Here is a 19,935-nt window from a genome sequence, read left to right on the forward strand (position 1 = left end):
GATCTCATGCATGACCAAAGCGTTAAAGGGGAAGTTCACTCATTTTTACGTGGCCTTAATTTCACTATTTCTATGCTTGTAGTATCCCCCAAAACTGTTTTAACATTTTAATATATTTTATTATTTTTTATCTTGAGCACAATTTTTTTTAGCGAATGCAGAGACATTCAGAATGTGATATGAGATTTTTTGGAGTGATTTTGGAGCTTTTTCTAACATGCTTTAGACACATTTTCATAGTGCATTATAGTCAATGGCAAGTGATGACTCAAAAAGTGACAACCAATTTTCTCTGACCAAACAAAAAATAAACAAAATACAGTTTGGGGGATCAACTACAAGCACAGAAACAGTGAAAATAAGGCCACGTGAAATGGGCGAACTTCCCCTTAAAAAAACGGTCAATAATATTAGTAATTCATTCATTTATTAGTAATTCATTCATTCAATTATTCATTAATATATTAGTAATTTCATTCATCAATTAATTGTTGACTATAGACAGGCAGCACTATCCTGATGCAGCACAATAGTTGATTATAACTTGTGGATGAAATACTGAAACTATTCCCATTCTTTTGAGACAGCATCTCAATTTTGGAATTTTGACCTAGATAGTTTGTGTGTATGCATTGATATGTAGGCTACTTGTGCCTTTAAAAAAAATGTATGTAGTTCTGTCCTTGAGCTGTCTATTGATATTCTGTATTATGTCATTCTGTATTGTTTCATATCTTGTGTGGACCCCAGGAAGAGCAGCTGCTGCTTTTGCAACAGCTAATGGGGATCCTAATAAAATACCAAATAGATGTGAAGCTTTTCGAGAATGCTTTTTAAATGCGAAACATGTATTTTGATGGAAGGTCTAAGATGTCACGTAACAATTTCCTCTCTTCCTTTTTTAATTTAATGCATGGAAAATATCATGTGTAGCAACATTCAGGTAACCTTAATTATCAAGGTCAATGTTTTTTTTTAAGTAACTCAATTACTTTTACTCTAAGTACTTTTTAATTGAGGTACTTTTGACTTTTACTTGAGTAGTTTTTTTTAAATGTCATTTTTCTTCTACTTGAATAAAATGTAATTAAAGTAACATAACTTCTACTTGAGTAGGATATTTCAGTAATCTTTCCACTTCTGACTTTGATTAGCATAAAATAAAATAATTTCATGTTCTGTGAGTTCTCTCTATTTCCCATGCATGAACAGTTTCAGTATGTCAAGATGGACAGTAGACCTATTCATGAAGATTACGAAAACATATGCAGATGATAGAGTAGCTTTCAAGTGGGGTAATTGTTGTACTTTTTTTTCAGTGTCAACGCTTAATTAAAGTATTTATTTTATGAATTGTTTTACTCTCTCCTCCATTAAGTTGTTTTTGTTGTTGTTGCATTAATTAGCTCTATGTAACATAAACACAAAGTAATCAATGTCAATCGAGACATTGATCTTGGAAAATAATTTGTTTGGATAGAAAACAAATCAACCTTGAGTTTGGTCATAAAAACAGCTAAAGTTAATCATTAGTGTCACACCAGCATTCACTTTGGCTCCCCCTCCTGTCCAGCTCAGGCATTCGGCGTTGCCGGACTTCAAGCTGCTGCCGAACCCAAAATACCCCTGACTGCAGTGTGCAATTCGGGGCCTGGCTCAATGTGGGTGGAGTCCCACGTTTGACCCCACCCACTTTATTTTTGTCCATCTGAGGTTTGACAGTCACACACGGAGTACACAGCAGATGTGTTGTAACACTTTTTGCTTCATGCTATATTTTGAGACAAGCTACTGATATTGTTGCAGTGAACATACTTGTTGTGTAAGTCATGTACTCTTAAAATTGTGTTGATAAATGTTATAACTTTGTAATTATATTATTTAATTGAGCATATATACACACACACAGTTGCTACCTGTCCTGATTTATACTGCTATTTACTTTCCTCATGAAAATGGAGACAGACTATTTATTTTACCTTTATTTAACCAGGCAAGTCAGTTAAGAACACATTCTTATTTTCAATGACGGCCTGGGAACAGTGGGTTAACTGCCTGTTCAGGGGCAGAACGACAGATTTGTACCTTGTCAGCTCGGGGGTTTGAACTCGCAACCTTCCAGTTACTAGTCCAACACTCTAACCACTAGGCTACGCTGCCGCCCCAGTGTACCACAGTGACAAGCTGAATGTGCTTTTACATTAAGTTATACCAGCTCCAGTACAGAGATCAGAGATTCGGGTGACTTCTATGCCATCTTTACTAAAGAATTGAAACAATTAACCCAGCAGACAAAAACAAGGTTTGACCCCTCTTCAAAAATGGCTTCACTCCTGCTCCTCAAAAGAGACAGACAGTAATGTTCTTGTTGTCAACTGCCTCAATGTAGAACATCTCATAATCTCTCTGTAGCTGGAACATGAAGGGTTCCTTGAGAATATTTTCCTCTTCATCCAGGCCACCATACAACCGTAGTTCTTTAAGCATCACCAATCCAAAATTAAATCTAGAATCGGCTTCCTATTTCGCAACAAAGCATCCTTCACTCATGCTGCCAAACATACCCTCGTAAAACTGACTATCCTACCGATCTTTGACTTCGGCGATGTCATTTACAAAATAGCCTCCAACACTCTACACAGCAAATTGGATGTAGTCTATCACAGTGCCACCCGTTTTGCCACCAAAGCCCCATATACTATCCACCATGGCGACCTGTATGCTCTCGTTGGCTGGCCCTCGCTTCATATTCGTCGCCAAACCCACTGGCTCCAGGTCATATATAAGTATTTGCTAGGTAAAGCCCCGCCTTTTCTCAGATCACTGATCACCATTAGCAGGACCCGCCCGTAGCACGCGCTCCAGAAGGTATATTTCACTGGTCATCCCCAAAGCCAACTCCTCCTTTTTGCTCCTTTGCACCCCAGTAACTCTACTTGCACATTCATCTTCTGTACAACTATCAGTCCCTTGTTGAATTGCTAAATTGTAAATATTTCACCACTATGGCCTATTTATTGCCTTACCTCACTAATCTTACTACATTTGCACACACTGTACATATACTTCTCTATTGTGTTATGACTGTACGTTTGTTTATCCCATGTGTAACTCTGTGTTGTTTGTGTCGCACTGCTTTGCTTTATCTTGGCCAGGTCGCAGTTGTAAATGAGAACATGTTCTCAACTGGCCTATCTGGTTAAATAAGACCGCATTACAAATAAGGGTTGTAATGCGGTCTTCCCTGTCCATCCCAATTACACTAGGGAGGGAAACAGTGCCTTTAAATGTTTGACGTTCGCACCACCTTGCTGCCTCTAGGGTGTCCCTTAGAAGAACATCTGCTTCCTTGAAGAAAAAGGAAGAATAAATACTAAGAGTAGTGCCTCATTGGGTGATCAAGACAAATTACACCCCACTTTCACAATACCACCATGCAAACAAAAGCCACTATTCCTAAAGGGGGTTTTCAGTGATATCTATAACTACTCAACAAGTCATCACAACTATTATATCTTGCCATGCATCAAGCCTTCAGCATTACATAGTAGACTACATACCCAGTTCACAGCTCCCGGTTCACCGTGCATTTTGTTTTCAGTATCATCTAGAAAGAAAACAGATTGTGGACATTAAGTAATGGAAGGCCCTTACTGTCTACTCAGACTCAGCATATGCTAGTGGGGTTTGGAGAGCAAGAGCGTTTACTAATAGGTCTGGCTTATGGCTACATCTTTTGTCTGGCATGCCCTGTTTAGCATCAACCATGATCTCTACTATTTGCCGATTGGCTCATGGGGTGAGCCATTCGTCAAAGGGGGATATGGTGGAGAAGATTTCAGCCCAATGGTTTTGCCCAAATTTGAATCAGCACGTGAAACAGTTCATATATCATTGCGCAACATGTTTATAATATAACATAGACAAGTGAACTCCACTGCAACCAGGGAAGTTTCCCACTCCACTGTAATCAAGGAAGGTCCCCACTCCACTGCAACCAGGGAAGTTCCCCACTCCAAAAGGACCTTTTGTCCACCTTGCTATGGATTTCATAGACATGGTAGAGCGAAAAGAAAGAAAGAGATACTGCCTGGTGATAATTGACAGGTTCACCAGGTGGGTGGAAGCATTTCCCACCACCAACTGATGCGCAAACAGTTGCAAAATTGCTAGTCAGGGAAATTATACCCAGGTTTGGAGTGCCTGAGGTTTTGTCTGCAGACAATGGGACCCATCTCACAAGGGATGTGATTGCCCAAGTGGCCAAAATGATGGGTGTTGACCAGAAGTTTGTTGTCATCTATCACCCGTGGAGTAACGGGATTACAGAGAGGGCTAATTAAATTATCAAAGGGAGGCTTGCCAAAGCCTGCCATTCCACAAAAATTAGCTGGGTGGAATGCTTGCCCCGTGTCCTCATGAAAATGCACAGCAGCCTCAACAAAGATATTGGGTGTACATCTTATGAGATGGTAACAAGACAACCAATGAACACCACAGGGGGGAGACCTATTACTGATCGACAGATAGAACTAACTGAGACACAGTGTGACCATCTTGAGTACATGATAGAGCTAACCTCTGTTTTAAGTTTTCTCCACTCTCACACTAGGAAAGCAAACGAGGTTCCCCCAGGTGAAGACCCTGACGAGCTTCCCATAAACATTGGAGACTGGATGAAACTACGAGTCCATAAAAGAAAAAGGAACCAGCCAAGATGGATGGGACCCTTCCAGGTGACCATGGCAACAAAAGAGGCTGAGATCCACCGATGAGGAGGGGCCAGAGGAGAAACTGGGAAGACCACAGACAGAGGTCCGAGTAAGAAACACTTCTTTGAAGGGGTGGTATGACTTTTGACCTCTATCATGGCTTTCCTTTGTGGTCTGATCAGCCTCATGGGAGAGCCATTTGGATAATGAATTTGAGGTCATTTGTGATACTGATTTTAAGGTCATTTGTGTAATTGATAAATATGATGGAGTTTATAGTTCTTTGATATATTTGTAATTTGAACCATTACGAACAAAGAAAGAGCATAACCTTTGACTAAGGGTAGACTTCCTTAAGTCTCTCTTCCTATGGCCATAAGGGTACAATAATATTTCTTTGTGGAGGGTTTCAGAGTAGTGATTTTGATCTGATTATGTTATTTGAAACTTTGTTTTATCTTTTGACCAGTAGTAGTATTCTTTTTTACAATACTCTCATGGAGAATTATGGGATAAAAATGGGGCGAAGGTGGGTTTATAAAAAACTGTCAAAAGGTTATTTTGAAACCCCCACTATTTTGGCTTAAGTAATGGTTAGTAATCTAGCAAAGTTTTATTTTCCCTTAGGTAATCAGCTGTTGTTGTATGCAGTGTAAGACATTTAACACAACAAGGCTGTGAAATTGATATAATAGTATTATTATATGTTGTTGTTGAACAAGGTTATAAAGTTAGCAAGAATAAGTTTAACCTCTTTCAGCTAGGGGGCACTATTTTTATGTTTGGAAAAATAACGTTCCCAATGTAAACGGCCTATATGCTAGAATATGCATATAATTGACATATTAGGATAGAAAACACTAAAGTTTCCAAAACTGTCAAAATATTGTCTGTGAGTATAACAGAACTGATATTGCAGCCGAAACCTGAGGAAAATCAAACCAGGAAGTGGCTTCCATTTTGAAAGCTCCATGTTCCATAGCCTGCCTTCGCTCCATTTAAAGGGATATCAACCAGATTCCTTTTCCTATCGCTTCCTCAAGGTGTCAACAGTCTTGAGTCTTGCATGAGTCTTGGGCAGCCATCGTCTCTCCCTCTCCTACTGAAAAATACAGTGCCAGTTGATATATTATCGATTATATATTTTAAAAACAACCTGAGGCTTGATTATAAAAAACGTTTTACATGTTTCTGTGGACATTTCGGATACTATTTGGAATTTTCGTCTGCGTTGTCGTGACCGCTCGAGCCTGTGGATTTCTGAACATAACGCGCCAAACAAACGGATTTGGATATAAAAATCTTTATAGAACAAAAGGAACATTTATTGTGTAACTGGGAGTCTCGTGAGTGAAAACATACTGAAGATCGTCAAAGGTAAGCGATTAATTTGATTGCTTTTCAGATTTTCGTGACCAAGCTACTTTGATGCTAGGTGTTCATAATGTTTTGTCTAGTGATCGATAAACTTACACAAACGCTTGGATTGCTTTCGCTGTAAAGCATATTTTAAGATAGAAGTGACACAGAATAGTTAGATGACAATGAGAAGATACCCCAATTCCCACTCATAACCTTACCCAACCCCAGAGCTGGGGACAGAAAATAACCAGGCATGATAGAAGTCTATAGGGCACATATGAGCACGGCTGATCACACACAGAGTTAGGAGAAGAACCGAGTACCAACAGGGTTCGGGGGTTACCTCCTTAATTAACAAAGATTTCCTATCCCGACCGTTCATCACTGTGGGTGATCTTAGAAGTGTGAGTATGGGGTGGTACCTAGCAGACCGACTAAGGGCAGGAGAGGGTTGGCGGTCTTTGGGAAGAGTAGGGGCTCTGAGCTGCATCATAGTCGTGGTAACCTTTCTGATACATCCAGATCCACCACCTTCCGGTACTAATTATATGACGCCGTTGTCATTGTTAAGAAGTAATAGATAAACTACATAATACACTGATGAGTGTCTTACAGAATAAGGAGTCAAAGAAGATCAAGACGTAGGATTTAAGGTAAACATTAAACAATTCCCTAGGAAGGCAAATAACTTTACAGGGATTGGGTTGGCCAGATTGAAGTACTCGGCCAACCCACCTCGGTTCACTTTAACTCCTGATGAGTACCCGTGTTATAGATACAAGAATGGCACCGAGAACTTAGATGATTTTAATGGCTGAAAGGTAATCGGTAATGGGACTGACTTAGGTTTGGAAGTACAGGAGACAATTCTTAACCTCACAGCACCTATAACTGATGTAGGGTGGGCTTGTACCAGCAAAGGACGCATACGACAGAAACTACCAAAAAGGGTGGTTAGGAACTTGCGCCCCGAGGTTATTGGTCCAACCAGTTCGAGTTAGTCATCAGAGGCCAGTTATAGGAGGCTAAAATAGGCACAGGAGAAGTTTTGACCAGGATGGGAGTCTAGATGGATGCTATTGGAATCCTCAGGGAAGTTCCAGAAGAATCAAATAGGTGAAGGCTTTACCACTACCTTATTTTGGTGGTTGACAATACATAAAAATGGGGATTAGATTAATTACATCTGTTATAATTAACAAAGATCCATGAATGAAACCGGGGATGCAGTAAAGGGGTTCTCTGACCAATTATCTGCCACCTCCCTCATGACCTGGTAAAATAGACTGACTCTCGTTATGTTATTGGCAGAAAAGGGCGGGATATGTAGAATGAGTGGGATTCATTGCTGTACGTTTATTTTTTTAATATCACATCTCCAGACGGATCAGTGGCCAAGGCCCTGGCTGGTTTAACCACTTTAGCTCACGAATTAGCAGACAACTCTGTGGTGGATAATTCTCTAACAATTTAGTTTGACAGTATGTTTGGGAAATGTAAAAATGTCATAATCACTGTGTTGTGGGCAACTTTCACCTGCATGAGTGTGTTTTGGTTTTTGTGTGGATGCTGTTTGGTCCCATGTGTGAGAGGTTTGATCACCAGAACTCTAGAGAGATCGATGACGCAACAAATGGTGAGATACGGACCGATTCCGAGCTCCGACCAGTGGGATGACGAATACAGGCCTCCAGGCCTAGGAGATGGCTCCGTTTCTTTTAACCACGAGGAGCCAATGTTAGATGAGACTATCTTTAATGTTTAGACAGACTGTTCCGTTCATGAAAATTATGATGAAAATCCTGATAAGAAGTGTCATAATTGGATATAGGCCTAGGACAGTCATTGATGAGTATCGAATGTAAATACAGGTATTGGTTTGGTTTATTCTTGTATAACATTTATGTTTCCATATAGTGTTTGATATATCAGTGTGTATTATTTAGTTATTAAGGGTGGATTGATAAAATAATTTATATGTCTAAAGATAATGATTAAATAATTCCACTCTGAAACCATATAATTGTATGAAATCTATTGGAATCATAAAACCATAATCTGATGATATGTGTAGTTTTAGTCAGAATTATAACAAGAATCTTTTGTTCCTTTTTAGTATGTAAGCAGGGTGCAAGTGTGAAACAAATGATAAGAGGAGCTATCTATAGACGAGCTGGACTACTGTGTTCCTTACAGGACATTCTGTCTCCACCCGTGGAGGGGAGAAACTGTTAGGTTTGCAGAAAATTATGAAACATGTTGCAGATTAAACAATGTATCTGTGTAGTGGAAAAACACAGACTGTCTAAGCAAGGCATAGTTTAAGATTTGAACTTGTTTGTGTGTGTTAAGACTGGGTTTGCATTTTTGATGTTAGAACGTTCTCGTGAATAAACACTCTGATTTTTGTAAGCTGGGCTCTTGTCTGTTTCATTCAACCAGAATCTTACAAACTCTGGGTTGCAGACTGAGTAAATGAATTGAAGTTTATGAACATTAATAACAAAATTCTCATAACAATAGGGAAGTGTTCTCCTCTTGTCTTCGGTCGAGTTTACTAGACTATTTTACATATACAGCTGAAGACTGTGAATGTATAGTCTTGTAGTTTTCTTAACCATTTCATGAGTATGGACTGCGTCCTCTGGTCTGTATTTAAATTGCCAACCATTTCAACATGTAGCTACAGCTCCATGTTCTCTGTTCTATAGAGTAGTAGCCATTTCAACGTGGGGACTACCGTTTCTGCATTTTCTTGACAAAATGACAATTTTGTCATGAGTGCTATTTAAGCACTCAGGGAAAAAGGGGCATTCCCTCCTTTTGCCGTAATGTCTGTGCTCACGTGGGCGTGGTCACTAACATGATTAGGACATCATATGAAAAATAATTATCTCATGTAGAAGGCTAACATTACATTTTATCTTCTCACAAATAGTTTAATATTTAATCATATCAGTTCTCCAACATTTGGATGTGAATCTGATCACTGAGAATTATACACATTCAGAGATACAGTTATGTTGTTCTACTGTCCTTCAAGAGATCCCAAAACACAACTGATCTGACATAATTGTTCTTCGAGTACCCACACACCACTCCAACCGCTTGGATTTAAATAAACATTGTTTCATTTCTCACTTTTGGATGATGGAGTTTTGGCGGAAAGAATGTGTTTGTTCTCAATAGGTTCTCTTTCCCCTCAATTCTCCATGGCAGTGAAGAGTTTCTGCAAGGAATTTATGACCGTCAAAATGGCCAACTCTCTACGGGAGAGAGAGGGTGCTGTAGAGCGAACCCACTGTAACCTTATCCATCAGATCTGAACATGAGAGTCATTACAGTCCCTGTAAAGAATTGCTATTATGCAGGAGACCAACCTACTGCTAAATACATGGCTATTGCATTGTTATAACTGAGACAACACATAGCAACGTATTTTCACAGTAAAGCCTGTGGGGTCCCCTACAGGATAGTTCCCACATTACACACATAATCTCCCTTTTAACCGAACACTGTGTGCCCGAAGAAGATTATACGATGACGGACAGACAACTGAGCCAATGGCGGAAGACTACAGACTACAACCAGCTGAACCAATCCAGAGATCCGATCTTCCTAGAGTCAACCTACTTTCTGTGACGTATATAAGGGCTGTGCTGACTGTTTACGCTCTCTGCCTGCTGTTCCAACACAAACTAACGGGAGAGCCGTAATTACGCTGTACTACATATTTTCACTCTGAATAAACTGTTACTTGTCATAAAATGTACCACTTAGTCTGAATCGATCCTTGACCGGCTCAACCATCTACACATTTAATTACTAACAGAACTTGGTACGCAGAGGATTGTTAACTAACGGTCCAGTCGAAGCGAGCAGATTGGGTGTGAGAGAGCGGGTGAGCGCGTGGAAAGGACGATTCAAGGAGGACGGTGATGATTTGATTTTCGGGGGGTGGACAACAATTCTGCTCAACTCGGGAAACTGATCTAAAGGTGCACCATAAATAAGGTAAGCAAAACCTGTTAAATCAAACTTTGCATATTGTCGTATAGTCTGCCTAAATTTTGATCAGTATTTCCGAGTAAGTATGAATTCTTGTGTAAATTTATAAATTTGCTGACGAGTCGAAAAGAACAGTGTAGTGAAGATATGTAGAAACAAGCCAGCGACGGCTGGTGTGATATAAATCATTGATGAGATATCAGTAGGGGATAGTTAATTACTATTCATTAAACCTGGAACCGAGGGGAGAAATTGTAATTTTGTCCCGTGACCCGGTCAGCACAGTCTGATAGCTTTCAATTGATGAGAGATCACTTAAAGGCCTAGAAAGTTCCAATAGGGGTCGGACATATATAAATTCAGTTCCGATAGGGGTTGGACATGTGTATTAATTCTGATAGGGGTTAGTGTGATATAAATCAGGAATAGAGATCGGTAAGGGGATAGTTAATTACTATTCATTAAATCTGGCACCGAGGGGGGAAATGGTCATTTTCTCCCGCGACCCGGCACGGCTCAGTCCGATAAAAATTCACTGATAAGGATCGGCTTTCAGAGGTCAGAGAGATAACGTGTATTAATTCTGATAGGATTAATTCGATAGGGGTCAGTAGGGGATATAATTGAATTCTAGAGTTGAATTCTATCCAGTAAATCCGCTTAGTTCGGTCTGATAGGGGTCGATTAATAGAGGTCAGAGATATAACCTGTAATTGTATGTTTTGTCTTGTTTTGTCTATTTGTAACTGTTTATATTAAAATGCAAGGTGGTTGTAATTGTTTCCATTAAGATTGTTGGTGGTTACATAGATAGAAAGAGGCAGAAAAGAACAAAAAATCACGTATTTAAGAAAGAAGGGTCAGATACGAAGGGAGCGAGATTGATGAGAATCCTGATTGAGGGAGAACTTTGGGCGTTTAGATTGGTGCTGTTTTCTGTTGTTCAGATGCCGGAGTAACAAATGCAGATAACTGAAAATTGGGTCTATTTGCGGAGAATCTCAGTTCCATAAGCATTGGTGGTTCAGTGGTAGAGTTCTCGCCTGCCACGTGGGAGGCCGGGGTTCGGTTCCCAGCTGAGGTGTAAAGAATAGTTATATATGTCTGAGTTTTTGGTTGTAATTGAACTGGTTGTTTTGCAGAGAAAGTTATAGTAAAGATGACGTTTTTAAGCACTATTAAAATAATCTACAAAATCTGGGAAATTGAGCTCTAGAAACTGATTAGAGTGTGTCCACTTCTGGTTATCTTACCCTAACGATGTAACTATAGAACGCATATTGGATTATCTCCGTCTGGGTGAAACATGTTAAATTAAACTGCCCTTAAGGTCTGAACATGTTATAATTTTTCTTCCCAGTATGAGAGAAGTTGCGGGATTTATTGAATAAACTGTTTTCCATAAAGTTAGAGAATTCGAGGGATGCTCGATGTAATTTATAATGTTGTACAAAGCCTAAGGTTTTCCATCAAACTAATTATCATTGCGTGATTAATGTGATGTAGTAAAGTAACTGAAATACGTTGCATAAGTAAACAATCTACTTTCAATTAAAAGGCGCAATATCTGTTTCCTAGTCATTAGTGTCGATTTTATTCTTTGATTGCTAATATGTGTAATTTGGAACGTTCGTACTATTAAAATTGGGCTATTATTCTTCTGGGAATTACCGATAGTGACGTGTTTTGATTTTACTTTGTAAATGGGGTTTATATCCGGAGTAATTTTAGTTATTCACAATAGCATTAGTGGTTCAGTGGTAGAATTCTCGCCTGCCACGCGGGAGGCCCGAGTTCCATTCCCAGTCATGGCGCTGGCTGAATTCAGAGTTTTTGATTGTAAATAATCTATTTGAATGTTTGCCTGGAAAGTTATGGTCGCTAGTGTTTGTATAAGAGATAAATTGAACGTTTTCAATAGATTGTTTAGGTTAAATTGATAGACTATTTCGATTTAAAATAATAACGAAGCGAATTCCGATGCAAGACGATGTCTGTTCACTAGATGATCTGCTGGAATAATGTATTGAGAATTGGGTCGTATTTAAATTACTGTATCAATAGAGAAGACAGTGACTTGAATCAAATTAATTCTGAATAATAACGAGGGAACAATTACGATAGATTTGTGTCCATCGAAATGTTTTTATAAGATTAGCGAATTGAGAGATGTTGATTGATGTTGTAAACTCTAATTCAGGATTCAACAGATGTGATAAATTAGGTTTGGTTTATCGAACCCGAAATACTGTTGTTGCAGACAGCCAACCATTATTTACAATGAGTTGAAAATCGTTATTTTTATTAAATATCGAAATGAGTCAAGATTGAGCGCTTGTTGATGACATCACTCAAATATGCTTTATGAGGTTTCCGTCGCCACGGAAATGATGTCTTGACTGGGGGTGACAGAGAAAATGGTTAGTGTCCTTTAGAAGGAGGTGCGGGCATTAATGTTGAGTCACTTTTCAGAAGTTGATAAACATTTCAAATACATTTTTAAAAAGGAGTATGTAAATCGTCAGGAAAGATGCTAAAAACTAGCAGCTGATTCGCTGGGTGGGTATCATTGATTTGTGGCGTTTATTTGGACTGTAATTGGGCGGTGAGAGAGGGGATTGGATGTCTGAGTCATAAAACATCGTGATGGTGGATTCTGATGGTTGTTGATTCTTGGTTTGATCGTTTGAATAGCACCAGTGAATTTGAGCACTGTTTCCATTATGTGGAACGGTGTCAGGGTATTAATGGTGAAAAGCAACCTCTATGGTAAAACATAATTGTACATGTTTCGGTAAACTAGCGAGGTTGAATTTGGTTATTTGAACATTTCCCTTGATACGTAGACATACGTAACAGGGGCAAGTTGTTTTTCCTTGAGGAACACGCAGATGGTGTTTTGTTTTATTGAGATGTAAATGTGAGTTGAAGAAGCCAAGGGAAAATACGTTATTTTTATTAAATATCAGGGATTATAATCTTGGGGAGAATGAGGCCATAAACGACCAAATTGGAAAGGCCTGGAAGTTTTGATTAATCATTAAGGTTTGCAAATATATACACATAAAACATTTGTTAGGACTATTTGTTTTGGTGCAAAGGTATTTTAAAGAGACACGCTCAAATATGGAACTTTATGAGTTTTTATTTTATGAGTTTTAAATTACACAAGTGAATTTGGATTTTAAGGATAAAGGGTTCTTTAATATGTGTCTAGTGTAGTATAGAACTTGACTATAAAAGGGTGGGTTGACTCATGGACCTTATCATGACTGTCTTCTAGGGTCTGATCAGCCTTAGGGGAGAGTCATTGGTATAATGAATGTGGTCATATTGAGTTACTAGTTTTAAGGTAAATTCATTATAAAGGAGTTTAGGTTAGGAGGTTAGGATAGGAGATATATTAAGCCAATAGGGCAGGGAATTACATAGAAAAATAAGTTTCAGTTCTTAGGGGTGATAAATTACTGTAGATAAGGAATTCTGCACTCTGCAACATATATTAAATTCATGTTATTGTCAGATAGAATACTGAGGGTCCTTGAAGGAAGGATTTTGATATGATAAGCATTTGTTTTGATTTTTTTTTTTGACCATTAGGGGTTAAAAAAAAAAATAGTATTAAATGTAACAGGTATATAGGACATCTGTGATGATTTAGGATTATTGTTAGGTTGATTAAGGAAATGTAAGGACTTTAGAGATTGACACTCATAGACATGATTTTAGATAAAGTCAAACAGTTAGAAGCTTAGTGGTATTTGAGAAATATGAGAGAAAAGGTTTAAATTGGTAAATATATATTTAAGAAAATATAAGTAGCGCAGATAGTTCTTAAGTCGATAAGAAACTTGACAGGGAATTGGTACTGGATTGATGCCCAAGGGAGAATTGGACATGTGGAAAACTAAAAGGGGCTCCTTCATGATGATGTCAGACATAAAGATAATATACTAATCTTACCTAAGTCATTATTTAGAGTAGGTAAGGTTGATACCTGGGCAGAGTCAGGTATCAAAAGGGGGATGGGTAAATTGTGGTCTAGGATAGGATGGGGCTTATTGGATAAGAAACTAATAAAAAAAAATAAAAATGTAAGCTAACAATTGGGAATAGAAGTTAAAGATATAATCAGATAAAACATATGAGAAATTGTTTGTTAACCAAGCCTGTATGTCCAGGATTTTATGCATTACAGGTGAACTACAGGTGAAGTCACTCAATCCAGTCCCAGAGGCTTGGGGACCATAGAAGACCCCTGGTGACAGCTAGCTGAAAGAGCTACCCAGATTCATATCGCACGGCGGAAGGGTAAGACATTTTTTCACTGTCGGACAATAAACAGAGTTCGGGAGAAGAACTGGAATTAACAGAATTAACAGGAGGAGTCTGTTCTCTTGGCCTGGTTTGGTAAGTACACTGGTATGATGGTTACTGGATTTCTGACCCTAATTCTTGTATTATTTGTTATTGATGTGATGTGCTGCTTGCATCATACCGTGTTTTGAGAAGTCTGTTACAGATGTGGTGAGGGCTTCAGGCATATGCCTTTGCTTGATGCTCCAGTTGGCGATGCCGATACGGAAGCATGCTTTCAGGGGAGGATGGGACTGACTGAGGATGACACATGGTTTTGAGTCCCTGGGTGGCAAGGAGCCCACCTGGTACAGGATAGGAGTAGCTGAGAGGACCAGATGGTTTCTAATAATTCTTTACTCTGTTTTCCATGACCAAAGTTTTATCCTACATCTTACATGTCAATAACAATAAAGTTTTATCCTGTTTTTGATAAGTGACACCCTTGGGGGGAACAAAAGCATACAACAAAGGCATATATAACTTGTTATTAGTAATAAACTTTTTATTATTTTCATGAAATGCTATGACTGCTGAAATAAAGGATAATTGAGTGACACCCTAGCAGGAGTCAAAAGGGGGACCTAAATTTCACACTATTTTCTTTTGTTCTGTTTTTGAATGAGCTGTTCTCTTTTGACATGAAGGTAGTTTAAACTTTGTAACTGTTATATGATTCATTGCTGAGTTTTTGTTCACACCCTTGGGGTTATTTTACATTATAGCCATTACCATATATATGATTGAATATTATCTGCTGTTGCCTTGTGTGGATGTATGTATGTGTTATGCTACCTAGCTGATTTGAAACATTGTTAAAAGTATCAGGGCCATGGAACTTTCTCATGCTGGAAAAATACAGAAGGAAGGGCACATTCAGAGCGTGGGGTTGCGAGAACAAGCGGTCTTTTTGGTTAGATAACAGGAGCCAGGTGCGAGATAACGGTATGGAGCATGAGACCCATCTTTCAGTTTTTGCAGCAATTTTAGGAGGGGGATCCAGTTGCTTTTATTGATTAAGCTTCTCCATTGTATGTCGTGTCCCATCTGGGATGGGAAGAGGGGGAAATTATTTTTCTTTGTGGGCCATTTCCGGATAGACATACCTAGTTTAGGATATTTTTCCTTTTTGGATTATGTTTTCGTTTTTGCTTGGAGTAATGTATCTGGACTATATCACATCTCTTAGGAGATGTGAAGAGAGGGTATCACAACTTTTTCCTGCTGGAAAAAGTTGGCTAATGTGGACAATAATTTTTACTTTTATTTTGAGCTGTTCTCCGCTCTGTTAAATGAGGGTTGTAAGTTCCTAGGTGGCTGGTAGCCAACTTAGTACATAGTGGGATTGAATGGAGAACATGATGGTAATACATAAATATCTATTTCTGTTTAATACCGTGCCTTATTTCATAGTCCTTTTGGGAGAAGTTTCTCTTTGTGTCTGGACCTAGTTAGGTTGTGTCATGTCTCTGGTGAGACGTGAAGAGAGGGTTTTGTAAAGAATTGCTATTATGCAGGAGACCAACCTACTGCTAAATACATGGCTATTGCATTGTTATAACTGAGACAACACATAGCAACGTATTTTCACAGTAAAGCCTGTGGGGTCCCCTACAGGATAGTTCCCACATTACACACATAATCTCCCTTTTAACCGAACACTGTGTGCCCGAAGAAGATTATACGATGACGGACGGACAACTGAGCCAATGGCGGAAGACTACAGACTACAACCAGCTGAACCAATCCGGAGATCCGATCTTCCTAGAGTCAACCTACTTTCTGTGACGTATATAAGGGCTGTGCTGACTGTTTACGCTCTCTGCCTGCTGTTCCAACACGAACTAACGGGAGAGCCGTAATTACGCTGTACTACATATTTTCACTCTGAATAAACTGTTACTTGTCATAAAATGTACCACTTAGTCTGAATCGATCCTTGACCGGCTCACCCATCTACACATTTAATTACTAACATCCCCAAAAGACTAAGTAACGAAAGATGTCATTTTATGTTCTTAGTGCTGAACAAAACAACAAGTTATTTGTACTGGAGGCCAAGTGCTGGCACAGGATTTGTGGGGTTAGTGTTTGGAACCATTGTACGTCATCTCTTAGGTTGCACCTATCCTGAGTGAGCCTCTGGGTTATATAATCACTCCACTCAGTGGACTCTCATTCTATTAACTTTTGTGTGTATATTGTGACCAGCCCCCTTATCGATACGTTTTTAATAAAGTTAATATCCTGATTGGTGATTTAGCCTGCGTTAGCACAACCATCCTGTGGTTAATAAATAGTGTTAAATAGTCTATCCAACTCTCATTCCATACCTTACGGCCATAGCAGGCTGAATACGAGAATTTCAACCTTTTAAAATATATTTCTAAATGACTGGAGACAATGTTTTGTGTTTTAAAGTTAAACATTTTAAACACAGTTCTCAATAATTTTGTCATTATCATGTTACAAAATAACATTTGAGGTAATTTCTACCTAAAAGTAGTAGAGAACTGAATAGGGATATAATTTGGGATTTTCAACCGTAAAATATTTACTTTAAATTATGTAGTAGAGAACCAGGGATGCCACTTTTCGTTTTAGAAGTGGGGGGGACATAACCTGGTGGGGGGTCAGGGGTCCCCCCCCAGAACTTTTTGCTAAAGTACGGCTGGAGTTTATATATAAATGCCTGGAATATTTCACTTTTGGAGAATCTCTTATAAATCTCTTATAAAGTTATGTATAGTAATCCTAGGTGTAAAATCGTAAATAATGGCTACATCTAAGAAAGTTTTAAACTGTCGGAGTAAAACAAGGTAGTCCACTATCAGCATATCTATTTATTATTGCCATCGAAAAGTTAGCTGTTATAATTAGATACAACAATAACATTAAGGGATTAGAAATCCATGGCTTAAAAACAAATGTCATTTTACGCTGATGATTCATGTTTTCTTTTAAATCCACAATTATAATCCCTACACAGCCTTATAGAGGATCTAGATACTTTTTCTAACATCTCTGGATTAAAACCAAATTATGATAAGTGATATTACGTATTGGATCACAAAAAAATGCTACTTTTACATTACCGTGTAGTTTACCAATAAAATGGTCTGACAGGGATGTGGATATACTCGGTATACATATCCCAAAATAAATAAATGATCTCACTCCAATACATTTCAATAGAAAGTTAACAAAAATAGATACGATCTTGCTACCATGGGAAGGAAAATACCTGTCTGTCTATTTGTGGAAAAACCACACTGGTTAACTCTTTAGTCATATCACAGTTTACCTATTTGCTTACACGTAGAGAGCTGCTTTTTAAATTAAATGAGCAAAACATTAATTTTATTTGGAATGGCAAGCCAGACAAAATTAAATGTCACATTGGCTCCTGCATCTTGTGTCTCTTTGACCTGCCGCCTCCGCCAGTGCTCTTTCCTTCTCTCTGTGTTTATGTGTGTGTGATTGTGTGGGCAGAGACAGGTGTGCTGCAGTCAGAGCAGATCCCCACCAGCTGCAACCTGTTCCATAATCATGACCTCTACAAATACTCAGTCCTGCCACTTCCAAACTGCCAGATCGTAATCTCTGCTCAGTCAGTCTACGCTTCTAGCTATTTGTTACTACTAGTATCCTGTTACCCTGCTCTGCCTGTTTCTATGCCTGACGCTGTTTTCCTCTCTGCTGCAGTTTTGCCCGCTCTGACTCCGGTCCCTGTCTCCTGTTCCACGTCTCATCATCCTGCTGCTCTGTTCTGGATTCCCCACTCCACTACTCCCTTGGATTCCTCCTCGGACCTGCTTACCCTATCTCAACCCCTCTCGTTCCAGCCTCAGCCTCTTAACCTGGTCTCCAACATCCCGCCCGAGCTTCCCCTGACCTGCACTCAATCTTCCGCCTGTGTTCCAATAAATACCTTGATTACTTCATGCCGGGTCTCAGTGTCTGAGTCTGCTCTTGGGTTCACCCGTTCCGCTCCGGCCTAACAAAAAGGGCCTATTTATATAATGAATATGAATATCGGAGGGCAGAAATGATTAAATATTAAAGCATTAGACCTCTCACTAAAGGCATCAGTCATACAGAAGTTATACTTAAATCCGAAATGGTTCTCTAGTAAATTAGTAAGTATGTCTCACCCCATGTTCAAGAATGTCCTTTTTCCCTTTATTCATATTACAACTGTACACTTTTGGTTATTTGAAAATGAAATAATCTCCAAAATATTGTTATTTTTTAAACAAGCCATAGAAAGTTGTTTTCTATTTCAGTTTAATCCACCTGAAAAGACAGAACAAGTGATGCAACAAATATTGTGGTTAAACTCACATATACTAATCGATTTTAAAAAATATATATTTTTCGATAACATTTTAAAAGAAAATATCATCTTTGGAAATGATATCATAAATAGGACTGGTGAAGTTATGTCACACTTGCATCTAACACAGACATATGGAAATGTATGCTCTACCCAAAACTGCTACCAACTAACTGCAGCATTACGACAAAAAATGGAATAGACAAGTGGAAGGGGGAAAAGTAAAGAACGTGTCTGTCGGCCCTGCATTAAAGACCAAGATTGATTAAAGAAATTGTGATAAATAAAAATATATACCAGTTTCATTTAAGGACCAAAAAATTAATAGCTGTGCCATATAAATTGCAAAATAGTCGTGAAGAGATTTTCGATGTACCAATTCCATGGCACATGGTTTATGAATTAGACACGCAAAACGACTCTGGATTCAAAACTTTAAAATGTTCAATTTAAAATATACAAAATTCTTGCAACCAATATAATGTTATATTTATGGGGGATACAATCTTCCCAGCTATGCAGATTTTGCTGCGAGGATGCAGTCATTAGATCATTTATTTTGGTACTGCCCATATATAGCTCGTTTTTGGTTACAGGTCCAGGAATGGCTGAAGAATTGCAACATTTACCTAGCAATACTGGATGATTTGAAGTCATAATCAATCGATCAATAATATAATTATTATTTTAGCAAACATGTACAGTGCCTTGCGAAAGTATTCGGCCCCCTTGAACTTTGCAACCTTTTGCCACATTTCAGGCTTCAAACATAAATATATAAAACTGTATTTTTTTGTGAAGAATCAACAACAAGTGGGACACAATCATGAAGTGGAACGACATTTATTGGATATTTCAAACTTTTTTAACAAATCAAAAACTGAAAAATTGGGCGTGCAAAATTATTCAGCCCCCTTAAGTTAATACTTTGTAGCGCCACCTTTTGCTGTGATTACAGCTGTAAGTCGCTTGGGGTTTGTCGCTATCAGTTTTGCAAATCGAGAGACTGAAATTTTTTCCCATTCCTCCTTGCAAAACAGCTCGAGCTCAGTGAGGTTGGATGGAGAGCATTTGTGAACAGCAGTTTTCAGTTCTTTCCACAGATTCTCGATTGGATTCAGGTCTGGACTTTGACTTGGCCATTCTAACACCTGGATATGT

The 19,935-nt window shown here is 38.6% G+C and overlaps 1 long non-coding RNA gene across 1 annotated transcript; it reads left to right on the forward strand.

Annotated features, from left to right (window-relative positions):
• The first annotated feature begins 12,448 nt into the window (after nt 1–12,448).
• LOC115115650 (uncharacterized) lies at nt 12,449–15,037 on the forward strand. The gene is made up of 2 exons (XR_003861417.2): nt 12,449–12,523; nt 12,593–15,037. It is a non-coding gene; the product is annotated as an uncharacterized LOC115115650 (long non-coding RNA).
• Nucleotides 15,038–19,935: the final 4,898 nt, after the last annotated feature.

This window comes from Oncorhynchus nerka, linkage group LG4 (assembly GCF_034236695.1).
Source record: "Oncorhynchus nerka isolate Pitt River linkage group LG4, Oner_Uvic_2.0, whole genome shotgun sequence".
Lineage (NCBI taxonomy): Eukaryota > Metazoa > Chordata > Actinopteri > Salmoniformes > Salmonidae > Oncorhynchus > Oncorhynchus nerka.